This window comes from Felis catus, chromosome X (genome assembly GCF_018350175.1).
Source record: "Felis catus isolate Fca126 chromosome X, F.catus_Fca126_mat1.0, whole genome shotgun sequence".
Classification (NCBI taxonomy): Eukaryota; Metazoa; Chordata; class Mammalia; order Carnivora; family Felidae; genus Felis; species Felis catus.
In genome coordinates this window covers 82,983,847-82,995,538 of record NC_058386.1, presented here as the reverse complement: position 1 = coordinate 82,995,538, position 11,692 = coordinate 82,983,847, and positions in this window count along the sequence as shown.

The following is an 11,692-nucleotide window of genomic DNA, read 5'->3' as shown; positions in this document are numbered from 1 at the left end:
TGGCAATATTTCATTATTTTGATGGCTGAGTAATACTCCATTGTATATATAGAACATATCTTCTTTATCCATTTATCAGTCAATGGACATTTGGACTCTTTCCATAATTTGGATATTGTTGACAATACTGCTATAAACATCGGGATATATGTGCCCCTTCTAATCAGTATTTTTGTATCCTTTGGGTACATACCTAGTAGTGCAATTATAGGATTGTAGGGTAGTTCTATTTTTAACTTTTTGAGGAACTCCATACTGTTCTTCATAGTGGCTGTACCAGCTTGTTTTCCACCAACAGTGCAAGAGTGGTCCCCTTTTTCCACATCCTCACCAACATCTGTTGTTTCCTGTGTTATTGATTTTAGCCATTCTAACAGGTGTAAGGTGGTATCTCATTGTGGTTTTGATTTGTATTTCTCTGATGAAGAGTGAAGTTGAGCATCTTTCATGTGTCTGTTGGCTATATGTATGTCTTCTTGGGAAAAAAGTATATTCATGACTCCTGACCATTTTTCAATTGGATGGTCCATTTTTGGGGGCATTGAGTTTTATATGTTCTCTACACATTTTTGGTACTAACCTTTCATTGAATGTGTCATTGTCAAATATCATCTTCCATTCCGTATGTTACCTTTTAGTTTTGTTCATTGTATCTGTCACTGTACAGAAGACTTTTATTTTGATGAAATCACAATAGTTTATTTTTGCTTTTATTTCCCTTGCCTCAGGAGATATATCTAGAAAAATGATCACAATAGTTTATTTTTGCTTTTATTTCCCTTGCCTCAGGAGATATATCTAGAAAAATGTTCTATGGTTGATGTTAAAAAGGTTACTGCCTGTCTTCTCCTCTAGAATTGTAATAGTTTGATGTCTCACATTTAATTCTTTAATCCATTTTGAGTTTATTTTTGTGTATAGGGTAAGAACATGGTCCACTTTCATTCTTTTGCAGGATGCAGTATAGTTTTCCCATGACCATTTGTTGAAGATATTGTCTTTTTTTCCATTAGGCATATTATTTCTGCTTTATCAAACATTAATTGACCATATAGTTATGGGTTCATTTCTGGGTTTTCCATTTTGTTCCATTGATCTATATGTCTGTGTTTGTGCCAGTACCATACTATTTGATCATTACAGCTTTTTGATATAAACTCAAGTCTGTAATTGTGATGCCTCCAGCTTGACTTTTCTTTTTCAAGTTTGCTTTGACTATTTGGGGTCTTTTATGGTTCCATACAAATTTAGGATTGATTGTTTTAGCTCAATGCAAAATTCTGATGGTATTTTTATATGGATTGCATTAATTGTGTAGATTGCTTTGGATAATATGGACATTTTAACAATATTTGTTCTTCTAACCCATGGGCATGGATTCCATTTGTCTCTTCTTCAATTTCTTTCATCAATGTTTTATACTGTTTAGAGTACATGTCTTTCGACCTCTTTGCTTAAGTTTATTCCTAGCTACCTTAGTGTTTTGGGTGCAATTGTAAATGGAATTGATTCCTCAATTTCTATTTCTGTTCCTTCATTATTGGTGTATACAAATGCAACAGGTTTCTGTGTGTTGATTTTTGTATCCTGTGACTTTGCTGAATTTGTGTATCAGTTCCAGCAAATTTTTGGTGAATTACTTTGGGTTTTCTATATAGAGTATCATGTCATCTGAAAATAGTGAAAGTTTCCCTTCTTTTTTGATGATTTGGATGCCTTTTATTTTTTGTTTTCTGATTGCTATGGCTAGGGCCTCCATTTCTATGTTAAATAAGAGTGAGGACCTCCATTTCTATGTTAAATAAGAGTGGTCAGTGTGGACATCCTTGCCTTGTTCCTGACCTAAGAGGAGTTTTTTCCCATTAAGGATAATATTAGCTGTGGGTTTTTCACATATGGCCTTTATTATGTTGGGGTGTTTCCTGTATGCCCACTTTGTTGAGGGTTTTTACTGTAAATGGATGTTTCACACTGTCAAATGCTTTTACTGCATCTAGAAATTATCATAGTGTTCTTATCCTTAGTTTTACTAATGTGGTATGTCACGTTGATTGATTTGAGAATATTGAACTACTCTGGAAACACAGGAATAAATCCCATTTGATCATGGTGAATGATTCTTTTAATGTGTTGTTGGATTTTGTTTGCTAGTATTTTATCATCCAAAATTTTTGCATCTATATTCATGGGGGATATTGGCCTGAATTTCTCTTGTGTAGGGGATTTCTCTTTGTCTGGTTTTGGAATCAGGGTAATGCTGGTCTCATCGAATGATTTTGTATATCTTCCTTCCATTTCTGTTTTTTGGAATAGTTTGAGAAGAATTGGTATTTAGTCTTCTTTAAACATCTGGTAGAATTCTGGCCCTGGATTTTCTTTTGTTGGGATTTTTTTTGATTACTGATTCAATTTCTTTGCTGGTTATTGTTACATTCAAGTTTTCTATTTATTTATATTTCAGATTTGGCCATTTATATGTTTTTAGTTTATCCATTTCTTTCATGTAGCTAGTCCAATTAGTGGCATATAGTTTTTCATAATATTCTCTTTTAATTGTTTGTGTTTCTGTAGTGTTGGTTGCTATTTATCCTCTCTCATTTGTGATTTTATTTATTTTGGTTTATTCTCTTTCCTTTTTGTTAATTATGGCTAGAGATTTGTCAATTTTATTTGTTTTTTAATGAACTAGTTTCTTGTTTCATTGATCTGTTCTAATTGTTTTTTTTTTCTTTTTATAGTTTCTATATCATTTCTTTCTGCTATAAGCTTTATTATTTCCTTCCTTCTGCTGAATGTAGGCTTCATTTGTTGTCACTTTTCTAGCTCCTTTAGGTATAAGTTTAGGTTATTTATTTGAGACTTTTCTTGCTTCTTGATGTAGGACTGTAATGCTACACACTTCCATCTTAGGACCACTTTTGCTGCATCCCAAAGGTTCTGGACCATTGTGTTTTCATTTTTATTTGTTTCCATGTATTTCTTTCTTTCTTCTTTGATTTCCTTGTTGACACATTCATTGTTTAGTAGCATGTTGTTTAACTTCCATGTAAACGTGGTCTTTCCAAATATTTTCTTGTGATTCACTGCAAGCTTCATAGTGTTGTGGTCAGAAGAGACGTGTGGTAGGATTTCAATCTTTTTGTATTTGTTGAGGTCTTATTTGTGACTTAATATGTGATCATTCTGGAGAATGTCCCATGTGCATCTGAAGAGAGTGTGTGTTCTGCTGTTTTAGGGTTGAATGTTCTAAATATTTCTGCTAAGTATTTCTTGTCCAGTGTGTTATTCAAAGTCATTGTTTCCTTTTGATTTGTTGTTTAGATGATCTGTGCATTGATGTAAATGTGGTGTTAAAGTCCTCTACTTTGTTGTATTATCAATTAGTTCTTTCATGTTTGTAATTGTTTTATATATTTGTGTGCTTCCATTTTGGGGAATAAATATTTATACTTGTTAGATCATCTTGTTCAATTGTCCCCTTTATTATGATATAGTGCCCTTATTTGTCCCTTTACAATCTTTATTTTATAAATTAGTATTGCTACTCCAGTTTTCGTTTGATATCCATCTGTGTGATAAATATTTCTCCATCCCCTCTCTTTCACTCTGCTAGTGTCTTTAGGTCTAAAATGAGCCTATTGTAGGCAACATATATAAAGGTCTTATTCTTTATTTTTTTTTTAAATCTATTCTGGCACGCTTTGTCTTTTGATTGGAGCATTTAGTTCATTTACATTCAAAGTAATTATTGATAGATATTTATTTAGTTCCATTCTATTACTTGTTTTGACATTGTTTCTGGAGATTTTCTCTTATCCTTTCTTGTTTATTTGTTTTTTGTTTTGGTGTTTGTTTTCAATTTTGGTGTCCATTCTTTTCCACTCAAAGAATCTCCTTTAATATTTTTTGCAAGGCTGATTTAGATTTTAGGAACTCCTTAAAGTTTGTTTTTCTGGGAAACATTTTATCTTTATTTCTATTCTGAATGATACCTTGCTGGATAAAACATTCATGGCTATAGATATTTCCCAGTCAGCACTTTGAAAATATTATGCCACTCCCTTGTGGCTTGGAATGTTTCTGCTATAAAATCCCTGATAGCCTTATGGGCTTTCCCTTATATGTAAGGGTTTTCTTTTGTCTTGTTATTTTAATTTTTTATCACAACATATTGCCACTTTAATTACAATATGTCTTGGTGTGGATCTGCTTTTGTTGATTTTTCTGGGGATTTTTTGTGCCTTCTGGATTGGGATATTTCTTCCCTTCCCATAACAGTGAGTTTTCAGCTATTATTTATTCAAATAAATTTTCTGTACCCTTTTCTCTCTCTTCTTCCTCTGTGATATCTACAATGAAAGTGTTATTATATTTGATGAGCCACTGAGTTTCCCATGTCTATTTTCATTTTACATAATTGTTTTTTCTCTCTTTTCTTCAGATTGATATGAGAAATATTGATACATATCTTGTCTTCAGGTATTATAAGGACACATTGTTAGGAATCCTATCACTTAAAAAATTCTACTGAAGAGATATTGGAATAGATGCCTGTCACTGGAAACTAGGAAAATGAAAGAAATTTTTTTATGTCTCATTTTCCTCTTCTGTAAAATGAGCAAAAACATTGGCTACTCCTCATCAGTTGGTGGGTTGTAATTGATTTAGCGAATTCATGAACACACTTAGTGCAAGTCACACAGTAACAGCTTAATAAAAGCTAGAAGTTTTTTTTTTTTTTCCAACGTTTATTTTTGGGACAGAGAGAGACAGAGCATGAACGGGGGAGGGGCAGAGAGAGAGGGAGACACAGAATCAGAAACAGGCTCCAGGCTCTGAGCCATCAGCCCAGAGCCTGACGCAGGGCTCGAACTCACGGACCACGAGATCGTGACCTGGCTGAAGTCGGACGCTTAACCGACTGCACCACCCAGGCGCCCCTAGAAGTTTTTTTAAATAAATATATGCAAGTTCAGATTCTAACACAGTTGATAGTTTCAGAAATACTATTCATGTTTCCTTAAAAGGATAATAATCTTACAACTGAATCTTATTCAACTGATGCGTTTCATTCTTTTTTAATTTTTAACGTTTATTTATTTTGAGAGAGAGAGAGAAAGAGAACAAATGGGGAGGGGGCAGAGATAGATAATCCCAACTAGAAGGAACATGCTTAAACATCATAAAAGCCATTTATGAAAAGCCCATAGCTAATATCATTCTCAATAGGGAAAAACTGAGAGGTTCCCCCCGAGATTGGGAACATGACAGGGATGTCCACTTTCACTGCTATTGTGTAACATAGTGTTGGAAGTGCTAACCTCATCAATCAGACAACAAAAGGAAATCAAAGGCATCAAAATTGGCAAGGATGATGTCAAGCTTTCACTTTTTGCAGATGACATTATATTATACATGGAAAACCAGATAGACTCCACCAAAAGTCTGCTAGAACTGATACATGAATTCAGCAAAGTTGCAGGATACAAAATCAATGTACAGAAATCAGTTGCATTCTTATACACTAATAATGAGGTAACAGAAAGACAAATAAAGAAACTGATCCCATTCACAATTGCACCAAGAAGCATAAAATACCTAGGAATAAACCTAACCAAAGATGTAAAAGATCTGTATGCTGAAAACTATAGAAAGCTTATGAAGGAAATTGAAGAAGACATAGAGAAATGGAAAAACATTCCATGCTCATGGATTGGAAGAATAAATATTGTTAAAATGTAAATACTACCCAAAGCTATCTACACATTCAAAGCAATCCCAATCAAAATTGCACCAGCATTCTTCTCAAAGCTAGAACAAGCAATCCTAAAATTTGTATGGAACCACAAAAGACCCCGAATAGCCAAAGTAATTTTGAAGAAGAAGACCAAAGCAGGAGGCATCACAATCCGAGACTTTAGCCTCTACTACAAAGCTGTAATCATGAATACATCATGGTATTGACACAAAAACCGACACATAGACCAATTGAATAGAACGGAAACCCCAGAATTAGCCCTATAAAAGTATGGCCAACTAATCTTTCAGAAAGCAGGATAGAATAGCCAATGGAAAAAAGTCTCTTTAACAAATGGTGCTGGGAGCACTGGGCAGCAACATGCAGAAAGATGAAACTAGATCACTTTCTTACACTATTCACAAAAATAAACTCAAAATGGATAAAGGACCTGAATGTGAGACAGGAAACCATGAAAATCCTAGAGGAGAAAGCAGGGAAAAACCTCTCTGACCTCAGACGCAGCAATTTCTTACTTGACACATACCCAAAGGCAAGGGAATTAAAAACGAAAATGAACTATTGGGACCTCATGGAAATAAAAAGCCTCTGCACTTCCAAGGAAGCAATCAACAAAACTAAAAGGCAACAAATGGAATGGGAAAAGATAGTTGCATATGACATATTGGACAAAAGGCTAGTATCCAAAATGTATAAAGAGCTCACCAAACTACGCACCCAAAAAACAAATAATCCAGTGAAGAAATGGGCAGAAAACATGAATAGACGCTTCTCTAAAGAAGACATCCCGATGGCCAAGAAGAACATGAAAAGATGCTCAACGTCGCTCCTCATCAGGGAAATACAAATCGAAACCACACTCAGATATCACCTCACGCTAGTCAGAGTGGCTAAAATGAACAAATCAGGTGATTATAGACGCTGGCGAGGATGTGGAGATATGGGAACCCTCTTGCACTTTTGGTGGGAATGCAAACTGATGCAACCACTAGGAAAACAGTGTGGAGCTTCCTCAGAAAATTAGAAATAGATCTACCCTATGACCCAGCAATAGCACTGCTAGGAATTTACCCAAGGGATACAGGAGTAAAGATGCATAGGGGCACTTGTACCCCAATATTTATAGCAACACTTTCAACAATAGCCAAATTATGGAACGGATGAATGGATAAAGAAATTGTGGTTTATTTACACAATGGAATACTACATGGCAATAAGAAAGAATGAAATATGGCCTTTTGTAGCAATGTGGATGGAACTGGAGAGTGTGATGCTAAGTGAAATGAGTCATACAGAGAAAGACATACCATATGTTGCCACTCTTATGTGGATCCTGAGAAACTTACCAGAAGACCATGGGGGAGGGGAAGGAAAAAGAAGAGGTTAGAGAGGGAGGGAGCCAAAACATAAGAGACTCTTAAAAACTGAGAACAAACTGAAGATTGATGGGGGTGGGAGGGAGGGGAGGATGGATGATGGGTATTGAGGAGGGCACCTGTTGGGATGAGCACTGGGAGTTGTATGGAAACCAATTTGATAATAAATTTCATATTTAAAAAAAAGAGAGAATCTGAAGCAGGCTCCTCACTCCATGCTGAGCCTTACATAGGATCAGTCTCATGACTGTGAGGTCATTACCTGAGCCAAAATCAAGAGTTGGATCCTTAACTGACTAAGCCAGCAAGGTGCCCCCAACTAATGCATGTTTTAAATCACTTACTTTCACTATAACCACCATTGGATACCTAATTCTCATGTGAATTACTCAAAAGTGGTTGGAACAATGGATCTTAGAAAACAGCACCACTATTTCTGCATGTGGTTGTACAAAATGCTGAGGGCTCATCTACAATCCTGTCTTACCCCCCCTCCCCCCCCACACACTGTAATGCCTGCTTGTCTTAACTCCAACATGCCCATGTCAAGGGCCATTCCTGTACCCTTCACACTGCTGCAAGACTGGCACAATCCCTTCTCTAGACTTTTGCAAGATTCCTCTAATGGTTAGTCCCACAGCTATCCTATCCCTCTCCAGTCTATTCTCTTTACAGTGGCCAGAGTCACCACTGAGCATGAATCATGTCATGTCATTCCCATACTGTAAACCTCCAATTGAATAAATTAAAATTTCATGTCCCAAATGATGTGGTTTTTGCCTGCCTTTGGACCTCATCTCCTACCATCTGTACATTGTTTGCCAGCCTACAGTCACTTGAGCTCATCAACTTTTCTGGAAATACTGGTGCCACACACATCACATACCAAAAGGCCAGCCAGACATTGTTTCTTGTTGTTCAGGGTTCTGCTCAAATGCCATTTTCTGAGAAAGTGTTAGACCAACAATCCCAACTACAATAATCCCTGTTCCCATCACGTCCTACTAAATGGATTCATTTATTGTCTTTGGAGTACTCATTCCCATATACAATTGTCCTGCTTATTGATTTTCTTACCTGCTTATTGACAGTTTCCCCAAGATAGAATAGGCACTAGGGACACTGCCTAGTATTGTTCACTGTGTTGCACCCCCAGTGATTAGTTCAGTGGCCATTATAGGTTGAATTGCATCACCCCAAAAAGATATATTGAAGACTTAATACATAGTTACCCAAATGTAACCTTATCTGGAACTATGGTTGTTGCAGTATACTTAAGATGAGGTCATATTAGAGTATATAATCCGTGTCGTTGTAAGAAGACAGCCGTGTTAAGACAGAACGGCAATAGTATCATGTTATGGTTTTGGCAGAGATTGGAATCATACAGGCACAAGCCAAGGAATGTAGACATTGCTAGGAAAATATAAGAAGCTGCAAAGAAACATGGATAGATACCCTGAAACGTTTTTGTTTTGGATACAGTAAACATAGTGTGGGCCAATATATCCAGCATTTTAATAAGCACACCCTACTGACATTGATGAGGTGGCACATGGATCACACTTGGAAAAAATCCTGACCTAGACATCTGATGTTTGCATACCAAAAAATGTAATGCCCACCATGCAGGGTTCTGTGATATGAGGGATGTCTCTGCTAATATAATTAGTCAAAACTGCATTGGTCCTTCCCTCCCACCTATAACCACAAATTGTATTCCCACAGGGGATCACACTTACAATCCACAATATTCCTTGGTGGTTGGGAGCACTGGGTATTTTCATACTGTTGTTTAGAAAACACTAGAAGAATGGCAATGACTTAACTAAAGTGTCCCAATGATGGGACCATGATCTCTTCACTCTGGCTCCAACAACTTATCTAGCACATCAGCCCTCATACATGGTTCATCTCTGTCAACTCTTATTTTTGATGCTTGAGTCTATACTCTTCTTGGCTGTACAACTAGAAGGGAGTGTCAGAGGGTCAGACAGCACATGGAATATAGTAGGACGTGACATTATGGCAAAAAACATAAACACAGGAAGAAGGGGTGAGGATGTGCTTTTCTGTGCCCACTCACATCACTGAAAACTGTGCAATGACACTGTGCCTCTTCCCTAGTTCCATCTCACAGCCACATCCCTCACACAGCAGTGACACTTAAGCTCTCACATCATGGAAATATGGGTTCATCCCTGTTTGCTATTCCATGTCTAAGTATTCTCTCTGGTAGTCGTGTTATGACACATGACATGTAGTCATGTCAGACACATCATGTTGACTGAATGAAGAGGGCAAAGATAGAGCAAGCAGCTAGCATTTGATAGGCTTTATACAAGCCATACAGTGTAAAATTCTGTTTTCTGAATTTTCTCTTTAAATTCTCAAATAATTGCTTTGAGGTGGGCAATATTACTTTCTTTCTACATATTGGGAGTCTCAGGTTCATAGAACACAGTCCATGCTCAAAGAATTGTAAGAAGGTGACATATGGGCATATCAACTTACACTGGCTAATTATGTGACAATGTAAGCATCCAAATTCAGTTATAGTATCAAATTGTAATCTTTGAGCAAAGTAGGAATCCATAAGTCATACTCATAAAATGTATACATGAATAAATAAATGATAGAGCAGAAGGCAAAAGCTCTACCCAACATGTGAATGACAATTGATACATCTAGAAAGTGACAGAATTCTTAAAACAACACTTATCAATTATTAGACTTGAATGATTCAGGCAAGAATCGTAAATATATTTTCAGTTTCTACCAAGTCTCACAGGAATCTCTGAGTCACCATGGTGATGATGTTGGCCAAGGAATGCTGGGAAAAAAAGCAACAACCATACTAACTTGTCTCCTAACACGTGCTTGGAACTGAAGACTGACTTAACTCACAGTAATTCACCTCACATATTCATCACAATAAATATTCCTCCCAGTTTCACCCCCCCACAACATATGTACATTCATATATGCCTTCTTTCTTTCTTTTTATTTTACTACCCATGAACCCAAAACCACTTCAAGGTGAGTTTGTTTACAGATAAAGAAGTAAACTCCACAATTCAATTCTAACACACAAATAAAGTTTAAAGTTTCAAAATTCTTTCATGTTAGTGACTAATTTTTGGAAAATTACTAGTAGAATTTTCTGAGGGATATTTTACATTCTAGGTTAAGTACACTGCTAATCACATCTAAAAGCTAACATAGAAATCTAGTTAAATAAATATTGTTATCATAAATTTTATTTTTTTTGAAGTTTATTCATTTTTGACAAACAACGAAACAGAGTGTGAGCGGGGAAGGGGCAGGGAGAGAGGGAGAGACACAGAATCCAAAATAGGCTACAGGCTCCAAGCTGTCAGCACAGAGCCCGACACAGGGTTTGACTTCACAAACTGTGAGATTGTGACCTAAGCCAAAGTTGGGCACTTAGCTGACTGAGCCACCAAGGTGCCCTGTGATCATAAATTTTATATGTCAACTTGGCATGGTCACAGTTCTAAGATATATATGCTTGAAGTCTCAGTGAGTGTTTTTTTAATGAAACTTACATTTAAAATCTTTAAAAATGTTTAATGTTTTTATTTATTTTTGAGACACAGACAGAGCATGAGCAGGGGACAAGCAGAGAGAGAGGGAGGCACAGAATCCAAAGCAAACTCCAGGCTCTGATCTGTCAGCACAGAGCCCGACACGGGGCTCAAACTCATGTACTGTGAGATCATGACCCTAGCTGAAGTTGGACGCTTAACTGACTGAGCCACCCAGGCGCCCCAATGAAACTTACATTTAAATGAGGAGACTGAATAAAGCATTTAGCACTTCATAATTTAGGTGGGCCTCATCCAGTCAAGTTAAAGTCTGAACAGAAATAAGGGCTGTACTCCCCTGAGCTAGTGGAAATTTGAAAGCAGACTGCCTTTGACTTTATCACCAACATCAGCACTTCATGGTTCTTTAATGGCCTGCCTTCAGACCCCAACAGCAACTCTTTCTTGAATAATTATCTTGCCAGCATCCCACACCAGATTCTGCCAAGCCTCAACAATCTCATGAGTCAATTCCTTATAATAAATCTCTATAGATCTACATCCTATTGGTTGTCTTTATATGGAGAGGCTTGACTAATACAGGTGTTAAGTATCAAGTAGCTTCTCTGCCCTAGAATAACTTGTGTCTTCAAACAAAAAGATTTACCAGGAACATTTGGCTACTGATAGTTCAGGGAAAATATAATTCCTGTGAATTGTAATAAAAATACCATCATGGAGAATAACATCAACAAATATGAACATATATAATCTATGAAGCACATCTATGTCTACAGATGTGCAAGGCCTACATTGTGAACAGTGCAAAACATTGCTGAGATAAACAAGGACTAAATAAATGGAAAGATATACTGTATTCAGGGGTCTGAAGACTCAGTATTGTTAAGATGTCTATTACCTCCAAACTGATGTATAGATTCTATGAAATACCAGTAAAATTACTAGCATATATTTTTAAAAGAAATTTACAGTCTTGTTCGAAAAGTCAT